Source organism: Lemur catta, chromosome 11 (assembly GCF_020740605.2).
Source record: "Lemur catta isolate mLemCat1 chromosome 11, mLemCat1.pri, whole genome shotgun sequence".
Classification (NCBI taxonomy): Eukaryota; Metazoa; Chordata; class Mammalia; order Primates; family Lemuridae; genus Lemur; species Lemur catta.
This window is the reverse complement of record NC_059138.1, coordinates 72,610,389-72,632,982: the sequence shown is the minus strand read 5'-3', so window position 1 is coordinate 72,632,982 and position 22,594 is coordinate 72,610,389. Positions and strand designations below refer to the sequence as shown.

The 22,594-nt window shown below is 43.6% G+C and overlaps 1 protein-coding gene across 6 annotated transcripts in view; it reads right to left on the bottom strand.

Moving 5' to 3' along the window:
• Positions 1 to 21,382, bottom strand: part of SNX10 (sorting nexin 10) — a 69,954-nt gene extending 48,572 nt beyond the window's left edge. For 3 of the 6 annotated variants that reach the window (XM_045564518.1, XM_045564522.1, XM_045564521.1), the window contains exon 1: positions 21,060 to 21,252. The gene's annotated coding sequence lies outside the window, so the exon portion shown is untranslated. The other 3 variants (XM_045564519.1, XM_045564517.1, XM_045564523.1) reach the window with 2 other exon arrangements.
• Between the last annotated feature and the right edge of the window lie 1,212 nt (positions 21,383 to 22,594).

Below are 22,594 nucleotides of genomic sequence, written 5' to 3'. Positions count from 1 at the left end.
GGATTCATGGAATACCTAATAGCTCAAAAGATAGAGGTAAATCTGCAAGTGCTGAGGTGGGGAGATGTCCATGACGCACAAAGTGGAAACAGCAAATCAACAAACAATACGTAGTGTGATTCTGTTAAGTGTCTACATATTTCTATGCTTAGAAATGCACAGAAAAAGATTCCAGGCCCAGCAAGGTGGCTCCCGCCTGTAATCCTAGCACTCTGGGAGGCCGAGGCCGGTGGATCGCTCAAGGTCAGGAGTTCGAGACCAGCCTGAGCAAGAGCGAGACTCCGTCTCTACTAAAAAATAGAAAGAAATTATCTGGCCAACTAAAATATATATAGAAAAAATTAGCCGGGCATGCTAGCACATGCCTGTAGTCCCAGCTACCCGGGAGGCTGAGGCAGTAGGATTGCTTAAGCCCAGGAGTTTGAGGTTGCTGTGAGCTAGGCTGACACCACGGCACTCTAGCCTGGGCAACAGAGTGAGAGTCTTTCTCAAAAAAAAAAAAAAAGATTCCAGAAGGATATATGCCAAAGTGAATAGAACTGGGAGGAGGGGGAATTTTGACTTTTTTTACTTTGTACATTCCTTGATTAATAACTTTTTCAAAAACTGTATTACTTTTGTGACTTAAAAATATAAACAAATATATAAATACAAATAACATATACATTTAAATATAGGAAATAAACAAGAGCTCCCACAATCATTTTTGTTCCTCTTTTGCTCAATCAGGAAAAACCAATTATTAGGAAAGGAAACATGTCCTGGGGAAGTGACCAGTTGACTTCCTCTTTCTAGTGGCTTTTGACATTTCTCCCTGCCTTAGTTGGCATATCAGGTTGTATTTTTATTTAGTTCTGATAAGTCAAAATCCACACTTATTTTTTGAAGCAGGATTCACATTAGAAGAAAAACAAAATAAGAAGCGTGGAGCAAATCCCGGTGGTTTAGAAGCGAGCTAAGCCCAGCCCAATACCAGTCAGTGGTGGAGTCAGGTGCTAACAGCCAAAGCTCAGCTGGCCTTAGGTCTCATTGACAGTATTTCCAACTCCACCCATACTGCCTACTTCCATCTCTGAATATACCATTTATTTGCAATTTATCCTCGCCTAGCTTCCAAATGGATTTGAAGGAGTTCCCAAATGGATTTAAGGCAACGAACAACAGTTGACCTGAAAATGGTAAAGCTGTTAACATAGGAAATGAAGTACAGAAATAGTAAGAATGAAGAATAAATAAAAGTGCTATTTTAAATATAAATTCCTAATATTTCATGAGCATATTTAATCTTCGGTTAATATACACTAGAGTTTCTTAAGGTCTGTACTGTAAAACCAAAGCTTATAGCAATCAGGTAAATAACAATCCAGAAAGACATTGCTACAGTATCCACTTCTACTGATTAGGTAACTAAATCTAAATTCAATAAGCTTCATATCTTTAGAGGCCTCTGACCTCACACTTTTCATAAGCCACTCTCATGACCATGAAAGAATAATAATCCTCTTGCCACATACCTCCCTTGCTACACTGACACAGGGGTTTGATCATCTTCAATAACAAACTTGAAAGGCAATATCAAAGTGTTTAGAGCTCAGATTTAGAGTCATTCACATCTTCGTTCAAATTCCAGTTATGCCACTCATGGCTTTGTGACCTCGGACAAGTTACTTAATCTCTCTGAGCTTCAGTGTTCTCATGTGGAAAAAAAGGGATCTTAATAGTGCCTATTTCATAGGGTTGCTTATAAGGATTAAATCAAATAATGTACTTAAAGCTCTTAGCAAGTATGCAATAAAAATGATGTATGACCACTGGCTGAACTCTTGGTACCTTTTTCTTCAAAATGTAAGGACAATGGATAAAGAAAACTATATGATTCCAATAAAAAGCTAGATTGGATATTTGCATATACACATACATCTCTACAAATTAGAGAGAGAAAAGCAAGACTTGCCTTTCTGAAAGGATGCACAGGGATCCTGCACATTTAACTATAAGAAATAGCCATACATAACTGCAGATACTGCAGCAAAAATCACGGGGCAAATGGAGTATGGTACTAGTACAGAAAACATGCATTAGCCTTGCTATTCATGACTGACTGCCATAGGAAATACAGAAGATGTGATCCAATAACACTTGCATCTTAAAATTCTAGTATATTACAGTATATTATAAGTGCTTCCAAGAAAGCCCCATTCTGAATGTGACTTAACACCAATGGCTCCATAAGGGCCTTTCCCACATCTTAGATGCTGAGGACACTTGGTCTATTTGAAGACAATCAGTACACCTCCCTTCAGGCTCCCATTTTCCATATTAATTATTCCCAGGTATTTAGGGAATCTTACTACAGAATAAGAGAAGATTTAAATAAGTGTCTTTTTAAAGTGTCCTGTAAAATGATCAGAAAACACAAATTGTAATAAAAACAGCTACCATTCATGACTATGTGTCAGCCCGGTTCTGAGTATGTTATGTGCACTGCCTCATTTAATTCTCACAATCACCCATTTTACAAACTGAAGATACTAAAGAGATGAAGGCATTTGTTCAAGGTCATCACTACAAGGTCACCAACTTGCTCAAGGGCAATGCTGAAATTCAAACTCACCTGTCACTAGTTAACAATACTCGCTTTTCAGATGGGTTACAATCTCACTAACCCAGGAGAGCTTGCCCTAACTCCTTCCAACAAGGTCAAATACCCCTGGATAGACTTCCCTTGTACTATCACCCTCCTCTGTACCTCTGATCATAAGAATAAAAGATTATTCTCTGAATAAAAATATCATTACCCTTATTCAGGTAAATATTGAATTAACATCTAACTCCTCATCAAATTGTTAAGCTCTGGACAACACAGTTACTCATTGTTCTTGTTTATTGAAGATCTCTAGCTCCTATTATAGTATCAAGCATGTAATCGGTTCTCCATACACATTTACACTGATTGAATAAACAGAGAAAAACAGTGTTCAGAAGTACCTAGCCACTTAGGACACTGCAATAAGGAAGCACAGGCTGCCCCGTGTTTATCCACATGTGCAAGAGGATGCTGAGGCAAAGGTGTTCTTGGGGACTGGAAGAGAATCTCAAAACACAAAACCTCACAGTGGTGAGACACAGCAGCACCTGCACATTTGAAGGAGGGCAATATGAGCGATGGGCTTAGCCACCACCTCCGGAGTCACTCCACCTGGGCTCAAATCCTGCTAAGTGACCCTGGGCCGCCTGTTAACCCTCTGTGTGCCTCAGTATCCTCACCTGTAAAACAGTGATTGACAACAGAGCCTAATTCTATATGGTTATTGTGTGAGACAAGCAAGTTAATACATGAAAAAAACCTAGACTAAAGCCTAGCTCATAACAAGCACATAATAACTGCTGTTCATGATTACTATTAGGTTTGGGAAAAAACAAAAAAAAAAGAAAATAACTAGGGGTTTGTCATTTTTTTCCCCCACTGGAACAAGCCCAGGGAACATGGGTGTCCAAAGGCTACAAGAGTTAAGGAACAAGGGCTTTCTTTCCCTCTGGCCACTTAATATAAGGCAAACCCATCAAGGTGAAAAAATAATGTAATTATATCCATGATTCATTGTTCCCATCCATACCCTGGGTATCTGGAAAATCTTGGGTTACTTTCAGGTCTGAAATCATGTGATCCCAATCCAATTTACTTCTTAAGGTAGATCAAGAATCCAAAACTACCATCCGTGGGATAAAATCAGATTCTATTTTTTAACTCTAGGTAGAATATTAAGCAAATAAGGTGTAAAAATATATTCTTAAATATAAATTTGACATAAGGATCAAAATCTCAAATTTGGCAGCCTCAATTCCATTTATGTAAAAGAAAACACCTCTTTTAAAGTTGCTTTCCTAATAGAAAATATAAACTCATTTGATTTTGTATTATATTAGCTATCCTGCAATTTAAAAATGTTACTGAGTATTTTGTGATTTTTAAAAAGCTATAATGACATTATGGGGAGAAATGAGGATATTTTAATATGGACATGTTTATTAGATGATGTATAAAATTTAATTTCCTGGTGTGATAATGGCATTATCTAGAAGAAGGCCTTTGTTCCTAGGTTCTGAACTCATATAAACAAATATTCCCATGATTGAATCTATAGGGCTTTCTGAGCTCCCAAACACACAGATTTATTATTTACTCCTGATCAACCCAATTAACAAGTTTTGTCTGAATCCATTTTCCCAAGCATTTCGGTTGACTCTTTTCACAAATATGGCTTTTTCTATTTTGATTATTCTTCCTGCTATTTTAATCTACTTTCTATTCCCTCCCTCAGATTTTTTTCTTCTTAAAATACTTTAAGTAGAATCACATGCGGTTCACACTTTCAACTTCAAAACTGAAGGCCACTGGAAATAAAGGAAACTATATACTACAAAAATAGTTACTAAATCTCAGCACTTCCTCACAACAAGTCAATGTCACAAGGAAAAGCCCAAGGGTTTTAGAGCAATATATTTTAAACAAGCCACACAGGACCCATATATATAAAAATGTTGAGCCAGTAGAAGCATTAAGTCCTATATGAGAATGGACTACCCTTTGAAAACATAGCCATCCACAAGCCGTTTCGGTCTAGCAAAACAAAAAGGAGTAACTTTTTTTAAAAGAAAAGGGTATCTGCTACCTCTTAGAAATTCAGATTCTTAATGAACTCAGGATTTGATTATCAGTCTGATGACAGGATTGACTTCACAATGTGTTTTATTTTTATGTCACAGGGGGCAATGATCTTTTAAGAGGAGAATGTGAAGATAAGAGGTGGGGTTTTGTTAACATGAATGTTCAAGAAAAAGACAGACTTTGTCACACTGGTTTGGCAGAGCCCGAAATTCGTCTAATGCCTAAATTATTTAACCGTTTGTTAACATGAAGACTTTACAGCCTCATAAATCCTCTGAATATTCTTTTCAGAGAGTCCCAGATATAGCAGGTCCGCCCATGCTGGCAAAACAATCATGAAAATCTCAGTTAAGCAAACTCTTCGCCAAGAGAGGCGCATAGGGTGAAGCGAAGCAATAGCCTTGGGAAGAGAAGACTTCAGTTTCCAGGTTCTAACAAGATTAGGTATCTGCTAGATGAGGTTCTAGAGATCTTCTGCACAACACTGTACCTATAGCTAACAGTACTGTATTATACACTGAAAATTTGTTAAGGGGGTAGATCTCCTGTTAAGTGTTCTTAACGCAATAAAGTAAATTTTAAAAAAAAACATCAGGGACCTGCTAAATGATTTTCTAGTTAGGCTTGTTCTCTTTTTGTGGCTGCATACTATTCTACTGTGTGGATGTACCATACTTCATTTCACCAGCCCCCACTGACAGACACTCAAGTATTATTATAAACAGCACTCAGTGAATACTCGTGTTGAGTATATCTGAAGGATAAATTTCTATAAGTGACAATTTCTGGATTGAGCAAGATCATGTGAATTATTAACTCTGACAGATATTAGTAGGTGCCCTCTGCAGGGAACGAATATATATATTCACCAAACATATATATATAAGTGAGTTACTTTCCCATATCTTCCCAAACATGATTAGTTTTCAAAAAGGTTTTATCTTTGCCAATCCCAGATAGGCAAAAAGTGGCATCTTTCAGTGTGATTTAATTGGTATTTTTTTTCAATTATGCATGAGGTCCAGCATTTTTCATGTGTTTAGGAGCCACTAATTCCTTTTATACAAATTGTTTGTTCATATTCTTTGGTCAGATTTCCTGTAGAATACTTGTTCTTTTCCTTACTGATTTGTAGGAGTTCTTTTTTGTATTAGTTAGGGAAATGAATACATAATACATAACATTCAGTGCAAATATATTTTTCTGGTTTGTAATCTCTTTTGTTTTGCTTATGGTGGTTTTGCTATGCCATTTTTTTCTTTTTTTTTTTTAGGTAATGAATTTTATCAAGCTTTTCTTTATGGCTTCTAGGTTTTGCACATTTACAAAGACCATTTCTACCCCAAAGTTATAAAAATATTCTCCTTCAGATTCTTCTAGAGACCTGTCATCTGTGAACAGTGAAAAGTTCAGTTCTATGGTCATGAATTATATCCTGGCCATAATGTGCTATTGGTCATAATGTATGAAAACTAAATTCAATTTTTTAAAGTAATTTTTATTTTCTGATATTCTATAGTTTATAAAGCACTGTCCCACAACAGTTGGCAAGGCAGCCAGTGCAAGATTTATTTGTCCCATGTTACCAGAGAGGTTAAATTACTGCCCAAAGCCACACCACACAGTACAGACACAAACTCAGGACTCCCGAATGCCAGAAGTCTCTCCTCTCCCCTCTACTGCCTCTCTCAACAAAAGGACAACACCCCATGCATTAAAATCTTAGAGGACATCTCCAAAGTCTTTTCCAAATAACTTCAAAAGAATACGAATAATAACTTTCTATTCAAAAACAGTGTTTATTTAAGTGGGCCACCAACAGTGATCCAATTAAACAGTGACTCATCCTCAAAGGTCCACGCCAATGTTCTCATCAATTGACAGAATTCCATGTTCCTAAAGTGTGGCTGTATATATAACCTTTCAATTGAAAAGTAAAAGAACGTTTCCAGATGCGCCGCAATTCTGAGTGCATTGTGAGGAGCAGCGAGCGCTTCTCAACTGGGGAAGTGGAGAAAGCAAGGTGTATCCAAATCACAGCTCTTTGCAAGTCACACATACCCCAAGACACCCCCCACCACAACGGCCCCACACCGGGAGCACACTGCATGCCCCCTCAAGTGTGCTGACGATGGGAAAAATATCCACTGTTCAGAGGGTAGGGTCTGTACTTGTGCAATCCCCACAAACCACACCATCCCTTGGGTTCTCCAACCAGCCCCTTTGTTTAATTCTTTCGAGCTCGTCCATTCTCTTCCATTCGCACTAACCAGGCCAGTTCCACCCAACCCCGGCTCCCTCCCATGCTTCAGGTCTTGGTTTAGAGAAGCCATCCCTGACCATCCACTGACGCAGACTCCCCAGCAATGCTCCTAATGCTCTATCCTTTGATTTTCTCCTAAGGCTTTGGTCACAGTCAGTATTATTTTCTTATTTATCCATTAATCTATTTTCTTGTGTATTGCCTGTCCTCTCAAAAGTCCTGTGAGGGCAGGGACTTTGTCCTAATTATTTATGCTTTAAAACCCTAGCCCTTAGGGCAGTGCCTGGCATACCATCAGTGCCTAATAAATATGGGGTAAATTAAATTTGATTGAACTAGTTCCAGTTAATGTTCTCCACTTCATCACCATCAAGTTTCTGAGCAGCCCTGCCACCTGGGGTGACAAGGACTGGCTTAAGAACAACATACCCTGCCTCCTGCCAACCCACTCATGAGCCCACTCACTTAGTCACTCATCCTGTGAGGAAAGAAAGCGTTTGGTCAGCGACAGCCCAGAGTGCAATGCCTTAAACACCACGTGTCTTCCCCTATTGTTTTCTCTCCTTCCTACCTAACTCCTCTGGACTGTTGAGGGTGAGATTGGGGAATTATGTTAAAATTATGCCATTAAAAAGCCAAAACAGCAACCAGACCGAAAAAAAAGTGATTGTTTACTATGTGCCAGACACTGTGCAGAGCTTGCAACACGAATTATCCCATGTAGTCCTCATGACAGCCCCACAGGCCAGGTATCATGATTACTCCAATTTTACAAAGAGGGAAAAGGAAAAGGTACCCAAGGTCATGTAACTGGTGAGTGAAGAAGCCATGATTCAGACCCAAGTAGACAGACTCAGAAGAGCCCTCACCCTTATCAGACGGTACCCCCTACATCTAACAGGGCATCCAATCTTCCTCCTTAGAAATAAATGCTTAGAAGATAGCAATGAAGGCCGCTCACACTTATAGTCCCAGTCATTTGGGAGACTAAGGCAGTAGGATTGCTTGAGCCCAGGAGTTCAAAGTTGCAGTGAGCTATGATCACACCACTGCACTCCACTCTGGGCATCAGAGTAAGATCCTGTCTCTAAAAAAAAATAAAATACAACAAAATTTAAAAAGATAGGATGAGTGAAGAAGACCAACCAATAAATTGCGTCGTCCATGGTTCAAAATGCTTTAGGGATGTGGGGCAAGGGCAGAGTTCTGCCTGTATATGAACCTGGGAAAAGCCAACAGCCAGACACCTGAAAAAGACTTTCTCGTATTCAAATAGGAGGTAAAACTGAGAGAAGTGTGGACCTGTTTAGGGTCATTAGTTACAAAGGGCCACAACGACAAGTCAATCCAATAAGTAATCACTGAGAGCCTGTTGTGTGATAGTTCTAGGTTTGGCCCTGGCAAGGGATGTTTTTTTTAAAACAAGGTGTGTCTGTGTCACTCAGCTGGAGTACAGTGTCACAATCATAGCTCACTGCAGCCTTGGACTCCTGGGTCATTATCCTCCTGCCTCAGCCTCCAAGTAGCTGGGACTGCAGACACATGCCACCATGCCTGGCTGATTTTTCTTATTTTTGTAGAGGCAGGATCTCATTATGTTGCCGAGGCTGGTCTCGAGCTCCTAGCCTCAAGTGATCCTCCGACCTCCATCCTGGCCTCCCTAAGTGCTGGGATTGCAGAGGAGCCACCACGCCGGAGGGATATTTTTTTTAACAAACAGTCCTTGAGTCCTAAGACCTAAAGATGTCAAGACATAGATACAAAACAGCTCACTTGTAATGCAATGCTCATGGTATGTGCCTGAAGAAACTAACTGATAACAGGGCTCCCTTCCAGAAGGAGGGCTTCTTAGAGAAGGGCTTGGCCAGGTCTTGCTATCACATTAGGACAAGCAGAGCAAACAGGACCAGCCTGCGATGACTAAGAAGCAGTAATGCTTTCGGGAAAAGTGAGGGGACGAGCACCCCAGGAGTGGAGGGCCTGTGTTGGCAAGGAGGTCTATCTGGAAGGGCTGAGTGGAAAAATTCAAGCGCTAAGCATTTTTTGCTATTCTCTTACTCAACAACAATCAACACAGAAGATTTCTGTGACCAGATGTGTGGGGATTTCTCCCAGCCAACAAGCAAGCAATCAATTCTACAACAGACACCAGCTGGGTGTCCCCCATTTCAATTCTGACACTATCTACCTGGAGATAATGTCAGAACCCACAGGTTGAGGCTCAGTCCCACAAGACTGCCCCTGCTTCTGTTGCCAATTGCAAAGCCCCAGTTGTTTTTCCCGTGCTTCTAACCAATGGGCTATAAATCAGGGGTCCCATGACACCTCCCTTGGGTTTGAATAATTTGCTAGAGCAGCTCACAGAACTCAGGGAAACCTGTTTACTGGTTTATACAAAGCATATTACAAAGAATGCAGATACAGAGATGTATAGGGTGAGGCACTGGGGAAGGGACATGGAGCTTCCATGCCACCCTCCAAGAATCTGCACATGTTCAGCTATCCAGAAGTTTTCCATACTCCATCCTCTTGGACTTTTTATGGAGATTTCACTGGATAGTCATCACTGACAACCATGTAAAAACGTGATTGGACAAAAACGGTACGATCCAATACTAACAGACTGAGCAGGGGAAGCCCAGCGAGGGCTATCTGTACAGATTCTTCTTGGCCCCGCTCTGTAGCATTCCTTCTCCCAGGGTACAGAGCAGGATCCTTTCTAAAATAGGGGTCTTATGACCTCCAATCAGACAAGGTAGATCAGAGAATTTTTTTATGGAAAGGAGGGGGAAGATTAGCAGTGGAGAGAAAAACGAACAGGTGAAAAGAGGGCAGGACAAGCTCAGAGAGAGATTCTGTTTCCTGAGGCTGTTCCCAAGGCCTAAAGTGCCCCAACATTGTAATGAGAGCTACAGGAGTTATGAGCCAGGAACCATGGGTGAACACCTATATATATTTATAATATATCTAAATCTGTATATTATCTCTCATAGTGTCACAGGCTGTGATGGGCATTTTAGGATGGGGAAGTTCCTGAAGGATAAGAGGAGGAATCTGGACTTCTATCCTGTTGGAAGGCAGAGATGGGGTAAGTAGAGGCTTGACATGATGACGATGATGGGTCTGTGATGGGGGAGGATGGCTTGCCAGGGAGAGAAATTACAGGCCATGAGCTCCAGCAGGGGACTGCTGGAAGACACCAGCCAAGGGAAGAGCTCCTGGACTCAGGTGGGCAGCGGGAATGGAAAAGCACACTTGAAAACAAGAAGCAGAGCCGAGGTTTTCTAGGCAGTGAAACGATTCTGTATGACATGACAATGCTGGATACATGGCATTACACATTTGCCAAAACCCTTAGAACATGCAACACCAAGAATGAACCCTAATGCAAACTCTGGGTGATACTGATGTGTCCATGCAGGTTCTTCAACTGTGACAAATGTACCACTCTGGTGTTCATGTTGATAATGGGCTAAGTACTCTGTACTTTCTGTTGAATTTTGCTGAAACTGCTCTAAAAAACAGACTATTAAAATAAATAACAGGAAGAAGTTGGACACGAGGCATGATGGAGAAAAGGGCGTCAAAGGTGACTCACGGGCCGGATGACTGGAAGAAGCCTGGTGTCCCCAGCAGACTGGGGAAGTTGGAAAGTGAGGCCTGTTTTTAGAGGTTCAACTGGGAACATGTTAGGATGATGGAGGACAGAGGGCAGCCGCAGAGAGCTGTCTTCAGCACCTGGAGAACAGCTTGGGGCTGAGATAAGGAAAGGGGACAGGTATGCAGATTAGAGAAAAAATTCAACATGATATGTTCTGCTTTTAAACCGAGTGAGAAATTCTCTTTTAAAAAAGGAAAAGCATTGCAACACACTGGAAATAAACTTGCCAGCACCCTGGCTATCTGTGTCTTGACAACCCATTGACGGGGAGCAGTTTCAGTTACTTGTAAGAACAGGAACCATGGGCAGTTGTGTAGGATCTTCTTGTCAAGTTCACATCTACCCAAAATGACATCAGTTCAAATATGAAGAACTGGCACAAAAGACTTCACTTCTGAGCAAGGAGTGTCCCGCTAAAATGCACAGGAAGGGCACAATCCCTGGGAAAGGGGGTATAACTGTTCACCTGCAAACCACCTGGCTGTGAATTCACATTCTACCCTTTGCCAAGGGAAATTATTTAACCTCTGTGTGCTTCAGTTTCCTTAAGAGGGGGATAACAGCCTACCTTATGGATCTGCTGTAAAGATCACATTAGCAAACACGGAGGCATGTGCCCAACTCCTACTGTGCCAGAAGTTGTCACTGTTCACGCTCTGCCTTAGACTTTTCCAGGCTCCTCCCCCATGCGAACAATGCTGAGGTGCCTTCCTCATGATCACCGAGCATTTGTTCCTTTAAAAAAACTTTCTCTTCAAGTATCTTTTTCGTCAGATGGGATAACAGTATTCAGAGAAACAGAATATTTTAAATCTATATGCTCTGAAACGCAGCCCGCGCATGTGAAACACACACTGGGGCCATTCCCTGCAAGCGTCAGATCATTTACTCATGGCTGTCCAATGCCTTGATCCAAGAAGCCTAAGGTAAGTCATACGGAAAGTCCTTTTAAGAGTGAGAGAAAGGCCGGGTGTGGTGGCTCACACCTGTAATCCTAGCACTTTGGGAGGCTGAGGTGGAAGATGACTTAAGGTCAAGAGTTCAAAATCAGCCTGAGCAAGAGTGAAACCCTGTCTCTGCGAAAAGTAGAAAAATAAGCCATGCATGGCATGGTGGCGCACCTGTATTCTCAGCTACTCAGCAGGCTGAGGCAGGAGGATCGCTTGAGCCCAGGAGTTTGAGGTTGCAGTGAGCTAGGATGACACCATTGCACTCCAGCCTGGGTGACAGAGCAAGACTCTGTCTCAAAAAAAAAAAAAGTGAGAGAAATGCCAAAGTTACTGTGGTTAAGCTCTTATTTGCCAGAAGTACTGACCATAGTCTAAGGGCAGTTGACATGTGTCTGTCTACATACTCAGTTTGGCAAAGTTCTCAAAGCAGAGGTCACAGTTTTTCAATGTTTCCGGTCTGCACCTGATTGTAAATCATTAAATCGGTTTCCCAGAATAGAAACTTTCCTGTGTGTTTGGGCAGAAGGAGCTCAGTTTCTCAGGGTCTGATCATCCGAAAACAAGAACCAGAGCTATGGTAATGCTGCCCACCCCAGCCCAGGTGTCGACCTTTGGGGACAGCAGAACAGCTCGCCTCCTCCCCAGCTCTTCCAAGTGGCACTCTACAGTAAGAGCTGCTGTATCAGTAAGGAAGGGGAAGATATTACGGTATGGTAAAAAACTTTCTGTGTGTTTATATCTTCCAAGGAGTGTAGGCTCCATACAAAGCCCTTTGTTTTGCCCTGTACTTTGATGGATGTGGATTTCTAAGTCTAAGAAAGGAACTAGGAAGCAGCCACAGTTACAGAGGGAAAGACTGGAGCTCAGGGAAAGCGAGGGGGGAGGGAATGAGGGGCAGGGATGTCCCAGGTCAGGCGCCCTACACGGTGACTCCTCCCCTAACCCAGTAAAGTCACTTTGTGGCGTGCATTTCTCCATCAATGAGGGAAGGGGCTGAGTCTGTGTCAGGGCTGACACCAGGGTAAAGAGAGAAAGACCGCACGAGCCCTCCCCCCACACCCCAGGGATTAGCAGAAAACCTGGCCAAGGCTTAATAAGCTCTCGGAGGAACAGGAACCCAGATAACACCTGTGTCAAAAGACAATGTGTCTTTCTTCCCCAACAGTAATGAAACATAGTCTGATTATACTATTTAACATCTAAACACCACAGGAATGCACTGAAAAGCAAAGAAGTCAGAAGCATTTGTGTTCACCTCCCGGGTCACACACAGCCCCAAGTTCTTCCAGGGAAAGGTGGTAAACTGGGGCTGCGACAAACAAGCCCAGTTGATAATTCTGGTGTGCCTCGCAGACACACCCATGCTGCTTTCAAACTGGTCCCCAGTCAGGCTTGTACAGTGTGATCCCACCCCAACTCTCTCGCATCTGCCCACAGCCCTGGGCAGCCACCAGGCTCAGCCATTTACACAACACATGGCAGGACTGGAGCAAATCAGAGGACCGGCATGTCCCATTGCATGTCCTTTAGAACTGCGGTCCCCAACCCCCGGGCTGTGGACAGGTACCGGTCTGCAGCCTGTTAGAGATGGAGCCACAAAGCTCTGCCGGCCCCACCTGGGTTTGTCGAAGGAGGTGAGTGGCGGGCGGAGCAAGGGAATCTTTATCTATATGATGGCCACTCCCCACCGCTTGCATCACCACCTGAGCTCCACCTCTCCCCTCAACCCCCCGGGCCCCCCCACCTGTGGAAATTGTCTTCCATGAAACTGGTCCCCGGTGCCAAAAGGGTGGGGAACCACCGCTTTAGATTACTCTGACTGCCTTTGGGAAAATAGATCAGAGGGGAGCAAAGTAGAACAAGAGAGACTGGATGTGAGAGTAATGAGGGCAGCCTGTGATTAGTGGGGAGGGGATTGGAATCAGAGAATCAAGTAAGACTTTGAGAAGGCTCGGACATGGGGTGAAGATGAGAAATGGCTAGGTTTCGGGCCCGCACAAATGAACGGAGGGCAGAGGCCTATATTCAGACAGGGAAGGTTGGAGAAGACGGTACTGGGGCAGAGGAGGAATGACCAGAGTCCACAGAAGCCAAGTGTCCGAGCCCACATCTGCACCAGCACCTCCACGCTCCCCTACCTCATTTTGTCTTCTCAACCCTGTGCTCTTTTCCTTACAGGAAAGAACTCTGTAGGGTCTAAGCGTCAGGCCCTACAAAACAGGGGAGGGGAGGGGAGGATCAACAGCACTGGGCAAGTTAATCTGAGATGACTGTGACACATCCAAGGAGCCACAGTCAAATTCAGCGTTCAATGTCTAAACCTGGAGTTCTCGGGAGACAGCTAGACGTCTGCATCCGGGAATTAGCAGTTTATCAACAATACTTAACAGAATAAAACCAGCTTGTCCAGTGTTTGTCGTGGCCTCTGGAATAAGATACAGATTCCCAGGTCTCATCCCAGACCTACTAAATTAGAATACTGAGACCCAAAAATCTGCCTTAACAAGTTTCCCAGATAATTGCTATGCATGAAAATGTTGGAAAACAGATCTTGGAAGAGAGTGCAGAGAAGAGGAAGAGGACCCAGGACAAGCCCTGAGGAGCTGCTAATTGCAGGGATCTGGGATCAGAGGCACCAGCAAGGGAATGGAGCAGCAGTGCCCAGAGGAGAGGAGAGCTGAGGAGTTCACAGTCACAGAGGCAGAAAGTAAAGAAGGGGGTGGGGGGAGCCCTGAGAGATGCATCAGAGGACAATGAGCATTTGAATGGAAAATCACATGCAGTCAGGGCCAGGCAGGCCACACAGAGCCAGCATGCAAGTAGAGAAACCCCAGGGAGAGGCACAGAGAAGGGAAGTTAGAGATCTGGAAGCCTTTGGGAGATGAGGGAAAGAGCAACATTGGTTTCTGACTTTCTAGGTCCACACAGTTGTCTCTGAGTTGTCTGTGGTATCCTTGCAATAAGCCCCCATTGCCGATGCTAACTTTAGAGAGGGGGTCTCTCTTCCTTACAATCAGCCACAGCTGAAGCACAAAGGGATGAATGAGCAGGAATACTGTAAATCTTGAAAGAAGAATGAAAAAGCCTTTCAAAGTCTTTTGGTGGTCTGCCACCACTAGAGCTGAAGCTAATGCATTCCAATTCCCAGTAGCTGACTTTAGTTGAGGAGAATCCAAACCACAGTGTTACCTCTGATCTCCCTTGAGGGTCTCCCCTCTCTCTCTCTCTCTCTCTCTCTCTCTCCCTCATTTCTGAGACTATCAGAAATAGATCTTGCCTAGAGATGGCAAAACTGGGGTCAGAGCTCCAAGTGCAGCCCTTGTCAGAATTCAGCAGACGTGGTCACAGGAATCGAGGTCTGGGGAAGCAGCAGAAAACATGTGGAAAGCAGCCATGCTGGTGAAAACAAAGGACAAGAGCACACAACGCACAAGATGAGTAAGAGATCACACCAGGGGTCCGGGCCGTACTTAGTGGACAGGCAGGCCAGGCTGAGTGCTTAACAGAGTAGCCGTGCAAACCTGTGAAAAGGGAGGCCGGCTGCAGGCAGAGGGAGGCCAGCCGAATGGAAACCAGTGCTAAGGTGGGGTTGCCTCAGAGCTGCAGGGGAGGTACTTCCCACCGTCACTGCTGGAGTCAAGCTGGGTAGGGTCTGCCTCCTGCCTGCAAAGGAGGTGGCTCTCATTTTAGGGCAAGTGCCTCACATAGATGATAGCTGTGTAAGGTTCTGGGCCCAGGAGGCTTAAGTTGTGGCTTTCCACGTTTTCTCTGATACCAACAGAACTACAGGCAAATGCTACAGGGGCCTTTGCAGAATCAAGAAAGCATAAAGAGGCACAAAGAAGGAAAATGTATATCTGAGACAGAAAAGTGGGAAAGGAGGATGGAAAAAAGGAGATGAAAATAACCTTGCACCACTGATCTTAAAGTTAGAATCTCTAAAGTTTTACATCTACCTCATGGTTCCTCTAAATAAACCAAGACAAAGCCCTGGTGGTCCATGATGTCAGTGAAAAAATTTATAACCCAGCCCCCAAATTACAGCCTTTTATAACCTACATGGATTATGTTTGAGGATCAGAAGTGGAAACCTCAGAGTCCTGTACCTAATAAGGTACCCAGTATGGCTTTTACATTTTCCCTCAATAGTTGTATCAGAGAAAGTGTCATCTTGGCTCTAAAAGCAAACACAATGGTGGGAATCTTAAGATAGAGTGCTGAAGAAAAAAACGGGCATGGGAACAGCTGTGAGTTCAAGTCATGAAATATCTCTGAACTGGAGATAATGGCCTATTGCACAAAAATTCCTATTTCATAGGATTAAACGAGACAATGTAAATCAAAGTGGCCAGGGCAGTGTGTGGCACATGACAAGTACCAAACAGGTGTCCCCCTCTCTTTCCGAAAACATGTAAGCATGCCAAACAAATATTAATATAAAGTGCTCCTGGAAGCAAGTCAGAAAGCTTTATCACTCCCTGGACACAGGACTGGTCCTTGGCCAAGTATGTCTTTGGCCTTTGGCACCCCTTTGGTTCCCCTCACCCCCTTTTCTGTTCTCCCACCACCAGGAATCCACGGCTTCCTAATGGAGGGCATCTTGGGAGCTAATAGGAATTTAATACGAATTTCCAGCCTGACTCTGAAAGAGACCCAAGAGTTCCCTTTTTTATCTTACTAAGGGATCCAGACTGCCTGGGGGGAAAACAAACCACAAGGATATCTACATATGTAGTTTACTTTAAGTTCCACTGTTAACCAGCCAGATTTCTTGCGTGCCAGAGAATATACACATTTTTAACTACACAAATCTGGACTGTTAATGCCAGAAAGCCCAGGTTTGACAATCCCTGTGTGTGTGTGTGTGTGTGTTTTGGGAAGAGGGCCGGTATGCTGAGAAAACACCAACTATGAAAGGGTAACAGGACTAGTTTTGTGCTATACCCAGGAAACAAAGCTAAATTGAGAGATGCATGCTGATTTTTTTAAGTGCTTAAGGAACACATTATCTTGGGTAGACACCCTTTGGAACTAAGCAATATTCTTGCTATTAATACATAACAATTTCTACCTTCAGGAGTGGAAGCTGGGACAAACCTTTGGAATGAGTAGCCAAAAAGGCAGCTGAGCATACTCATCTGATCCAGAAGGCCAGGCTTCTACTCAAGTGCAGACCATACCCTACCCAGCGAGCCCAGCTGGGAGGCTCTAGGCAAGAGGGCCTTATTAACACTTTAAATCATTTTGTTATTTTTTTCACAGGCATTCTTAAGTATTATTTTTGTGTTTCAGTATTACATACTCATTTTTTAAAAATAAAAGATTATTTTGCTACTTTTTTATAAGTTTAAAATTATTTCAAAATCTAAAATTTTTAAAAAATAGGAATATATTGCTGAAATCCTCTATACTATCATTCCCTTTCTAATTGTACTCTCCATAGGTAATGACTGTCTACAATTAGGGGCATATCCTTCCAGATTTTATTTTTTCAAAAATTGAGGTCATTTATCTCCTCCTGTTCTGCACTTTGCTTTCATTACTTAATACATGTTATAGACCGCGTCCCCTCCAAATTCATAACAGTAGAGCCCTAAACCCCAATGTGTTGGTATTTGGAGATGGGGCCTTTGGGAGGTGATTAGGTTTAGATGAGGTCAAAAGGATGGGGCCCTCGTGATAGGATTAGTGTTAGAAGAGACACCAGAGAGCTTGTTCTCTTTCCCTCTCTACCATGAGGACACAGCAAGAAGGCAGCTATCTGCAAGCCAGGAGGAGAGCCCTCACCAGGAATTGAATCAGCCAGCATTTCCCAGCCTCCAAAACTGTAAGAAATAAATTTCTGTTGTTTAAGCCACCCAGTCTATGGTATTTTGTTATAGCAGCCCAAACTGACTAATATAATATATAATGGACATTTTCCCTATCAGCTCATTTATAGCAACTTCCTTCTTTTTTCAAATAGGCAAGTATTTCTGAGGAATAAGGTCCTAGAAGTGGAAGTACTGATCAGAAAGTATGCAAATTTTAAAACATTATAAACACTGCAAAGTGCCTTCCCAAGAGACTGTACGAAGTTATACTCCCCCCAAAAATATATGATGACAATCTACTTTCCCACACTTTCACCAACACTAGATACTATCAGCCTACACAAAAATGGTTTCATGGCTGATTTTAATCCACACTTATCTAATTATTAATGAGGTTAAGCATTTTTGTATACATAAGCGAATTATCTATGAATAGCCTTTGTCCGTATCCCTATTAGATTATTTCTTTCTATTGATTTCTCAAACTTTGTGCTTGTTCCAACTATTTGCTCTACTACTTTGTCATCTGCCTTTTAACTTTGTTTATGGCATCTTTTTTCTCACTAAAGTATAATGTTTCATGAATTACATCTATCAATATTTTCTTTTATGGTTTCTGAGTTTCATTAAACTGAGGTCTTTCCTACCCCAAAGTTATTCTTAAAAACCATCTCCTATAATTTTGATTTTGACATTTAATCTTTCATCTAAATGGAATTTATAATACTTTTGTGAATGGTATGAGGCAGGGATCTAATTTTTTTCCCAAGTGGACAGCCAACTGTACCAACAGACTGTACCACAGTCAATTTTATCTTACACTCAATTCCTATCTTTACAATGGAACCATCTCTGGACTTCCTAATACTGGTCCCAGGTGATATATTTTTATAGCTGGCTGCACAAGCCCCTCCTCAGTACTCTTTCCAAAATGTATTGCCTATTTTTACAAATCTATTTTTCCAGGTAAACCTTATTATCAGTTTGTAAAATTTAATCCACAGTAATGAGCTGGCCTAAACTAATAAAGGTCTCATGACCTATTATTCTTCTTTTGTCGTTGGAGCATCAACCTGTAGCTAGGAGATGGCCTTACTTCCCAGTGGGTCACACACTACATAGAAATCTCAGACTGCAGGGAATTTCATTTGAATTTATAAATCTCTCAGCAAAAACGTTCCAACACGACAATTTTACCAAGAGGTCTGAATGGCTGCCTTGTGCCTCAACCAACGCGTGCTCTGAAACTTTCCCTTTCTCTCCAAACAGCTTGTATTCTCCTGGCTTATCTCAGAGTTGTAGATTCCTATCCCAAATCAGAGTACAGTGGCTCAGCTAATAAGATAACATGCCAAAAGATGTTGTATTTTGATAGGTGCTCCCGGAAAGCTTCGCTAGTCTCTCACGTGCTGTGGCAGCCTGGTGGGAGAGCTGGGGGTCTTTGGCATTTCATAATTTATTCACCTGCCACCATTTACTCCACAGGGAACTGTGGAGGTATAATGGAAAGAAGATGAGACTGGAAATCAGGAGACCTGAGTTTGAGTCCCCTTTCTCCCTCTATTAGCTGTGCAGTTCAGATTAAGTTATTCTGCTTCTCCACCAGACCCCAGTGGCCTCATATGTAGAATGAGACTATTGGAATATAATAGTCATTACTAACCTTTCCACCCTGGGTGATCCTTTAAGAATCTGAAGAAAGCTATGGATTCTCTCCCCCAAAATAATGCACTTTCGCACATGAACATGAAATCACATAATTGTGGGGGGTTCAAAGACCCCCATAAAGCCTATCTCTAAGGTCTAGATCGCTGAGGCTTACTACAAACTGTTAAAGACAAAGAGAATACAACAGAAAAATATACAGAATCACAAAGCCTTAAGTAAATGAAACCCTGCTCTGAACCAGTTCTCTGCCTTTCATAAGTGGTTGTGAAACCACAGCCCTGACACCAAAAGAGGAAAAAGAAGTCATTTCCCCCACTAGCTTAACTAGCAAAGTGAACCCTTAAAATTAAAGTAGCAATCCTAGGGCTGAGAAAAGATACAGAGCACGCCAAGGTAGAATTGCTGTAGTAGAACACTAGCATTACTCTTTAATTAATTAAACACTTTTATTCGAAAAAGAATGAAGGTGTTTATTTCAAGCTTCAGGATACCAAACTCAGGAGGCCTTCCCATTAGTAAAATAAGAGGAAGTGTGTACCACAGCCCAGAGCGGTTGGCAGAGAAGCAGTGTGCCAGTCAACAGACCCCTGGTGAGGCGTAGTGGCAGCCTGAGCAGGTCCGACTCTTTCAACATCAACCTGATGTGGTAACCAGGAAGTAAGGATGAAATGGAGGGGCACAAGAAACAGGATGAGTAGCTGAGGCGGTGCTAATCACGTCATTTCACATCTTCACATATTTACTTCTACATGTATTCTATTTTTATATCTTTATTAAAAACAGCCCTGCCGGGGCACGATGGCTCACACTTGTAATCCCAGCACCTTGAGCCCAGGAGTTGACACCAGCCTGGGCAACAGTGAAATGCCATCTCTATAAAATAAATTTTAAAAATTAGCAAGGTACGGTGTGATCCCCCGTAGTCCCAGCTACTTGAGAGGCTGAGGCAGGAGGATCGTTTGAGCCCAGGAGTTCAAGGCTGCAGTGAGCTGTGATTTTGCCACCACACTCCAGCTGCAACAGAGCAAGTCCCAACAGAACCGTGTCCCAAAAAATAAATTGATTAATTAATTAATTTAATTAAAAAGCAGGCCTATCAGCCAGTCTTAAGTCTACCATTCCTTTAAAAAAATAAATAAATAAAGGTCCAGCTGCATACATGCCTTAGGAATAGACATCACTGGAAGTGACAGCAGAACCACAGCGGGAGTCCCTCACCTCCACTCTCTTACTGAGGAGTCTCATCAGAGGTGGTCAGTAGTCTAGGGGTGGTACCCTGTTCTCACTGGCCACCAGCTCAGCCCCTCTGGTCCAGCCTTCTCCCAAGAGAGCAGGGGGAGTTCATGCAATCCAAACCCAGGTAACACGGCCACACCCAACAAGCGGACAGAACTCCGGAGTGGGGGTCAGAAGCCCACAGGCTCTAGGCCTGTTTCTCCTGCCATCTGGCTGAACGACCCTGGTCTCCACGCCCCTCCCCGGGCCTTAGCCTCCTTGTCTGTAAAATGAAAGGTTTGATGGTGATCATGTGCAAAGCCTCCTTCCTGCTCTAAATTTCTAATTCTGTTATTCTTAAGTGTGAACGTGTCTTGCAGAAACAGACAAACAGGACATGTTGCTCTCTGTTCCATAACCATCCCCCTCGATAATCAATGTAATTTTACAAAAGTATGATGCATCCATAACTGAAAAACAGGCTGTTGCTTTTCGTGTCACCAAACCAGATAACGTCAATGTGAATCTTCCCTCAGGCCTTTTCCCTCCATCCCATAATCCCACGAAAAACCTTGCCTACCCCTCCCAATTTCTAAACTCAAAGCTACCCTTTCGTGAATAATTATAATAATAATAATAAAATACCCACCCAAACCCGGCCTGGTGGAAGGTGCCACAGCACCACTTTTGGAATCCAGAATTTCAGTCTGCCCCACCCTCTCCCCGAGGTGTTTTCAGCCAGGAACCCCTGGATCGACACGTTCCATCTCCCCCTACCCCCCCAGGAAACAAGCCCACCATTTCCTCCTCCCCCGCACACCTCGGCTGGACAAACGGCAGCTCCTCCGCGCCAATCCCAGGGGCCCCAAACCTCAGCCGAGCCGCAGGGGAGCCGGCACCTGGGCGCAGCGGGAAGGGACCCCCGCACCTGGGAAAGGAAGGGGCGGCCGGCGCGTCCCCCGGCCGCGATGCCCACCCCGGCGGCGCAGGGAGGCCTGCCGGCAGGTCCCCTGTCACTTACGGGCAGCTCCTCCCCGCGGGGCAGGACTGGGCAAGGCAGAGCAGGGCCGGCGGGCTGCGGAGTTTGCTGACTCAAAGGCGCGGCGGCGGCGGCGGCGAGCGCCCGGGAGCGCACCCGAGCGCAGCCCCGCGCTCCCCGCGCACGTAGCGGCCCCGCGCCCGCGCCCAGCGCCCGCCGCCCGCGTGTGGCCGCCCGGCCTGCCGCTTCCGCCGGCCCCGCGCCGCCCGGCCCGGGTGGGGCCGCCGCCCCGCGGCCGAGAGGCGGCCCCGAGCGGGTCCCGCTGGGCAGTGGGTAAGGCCGCCTGGGGGCGCGTGGCGCTCCAGAGCCGGAGCCGGTGGCCTTCGTCCCTGAAACCGCGATGGAGGGGAAATAACCCCATTTGCGCGGACGCTGAGGCTGCAGGCGTGCGAGCGGCACCCTTGGGAATCACCACTTGAAAGCCACCTTGGGCTTCCTAACCCGGTGCCTTTGCTGGAGGAGAGGACTGCTGATGGGGAGAGGGATGGATAAATAACGTGATAAACAAGAGGGCAGACTGTTAATAGTGGGATACAGGTACTGGGCATATGGGTGTTTACTGTAAAATTCTTTCAACTTTTCTGTATGTTTAAAATTTCTCATAATAAAACATTTGGGGGGAAAACCATGAGATCTGCCAAGGAACCTGAAGCATTTCTCAAATGTCACCTTGGACTGGGTCAGATCCACCTGTTTACATGCAAAATCGCAATAATCACTTAAAACTGTAACTGGGTGACTAAATGACACAGAATTAACAAACGTTGCCTAATATTTCACTTTTCAAGCATGAATTTTCCCATTAGACACAGCTTGCTGCCAATTATTAGTCAGGAGCCATACCAGGCCTACCTGAAAATGTACATATCTTCACTCTACCTCTATGTTGACTCCATAATAAAACTTATAAAAATACAACGTTGTATCTTAACATCTTGGATCCCAAACTTGTATGGCTGAACCCTGAATCACTGTTATTTAATTTCCTAAAATTGCGCCCAAGTCTTAACACACAAGTGAATGTAACCTTGACTGATTTTGAAAATCAAATTAAAATATATTTTCCAAATTCTTGTCCCTGTGCTCCACAAAGAAAAGCATTGATTGGAATACAAAATGCAGCACGTATCTAAGGTCCTCAGAGATTCTGCAAAATTAAAATCTTTCTGAATTTATTGTCAAGTGCATAATTTTACAGTTGTAGACAGAGCAACAAACAACCCTTGGAGAGTCTAAAGGAAGTCATTTAAAGATCTGTTAAAATTATGGCCCTAACAGAAAGGTAGACTATGAAAATAATTCAGAAAAGAACGGAG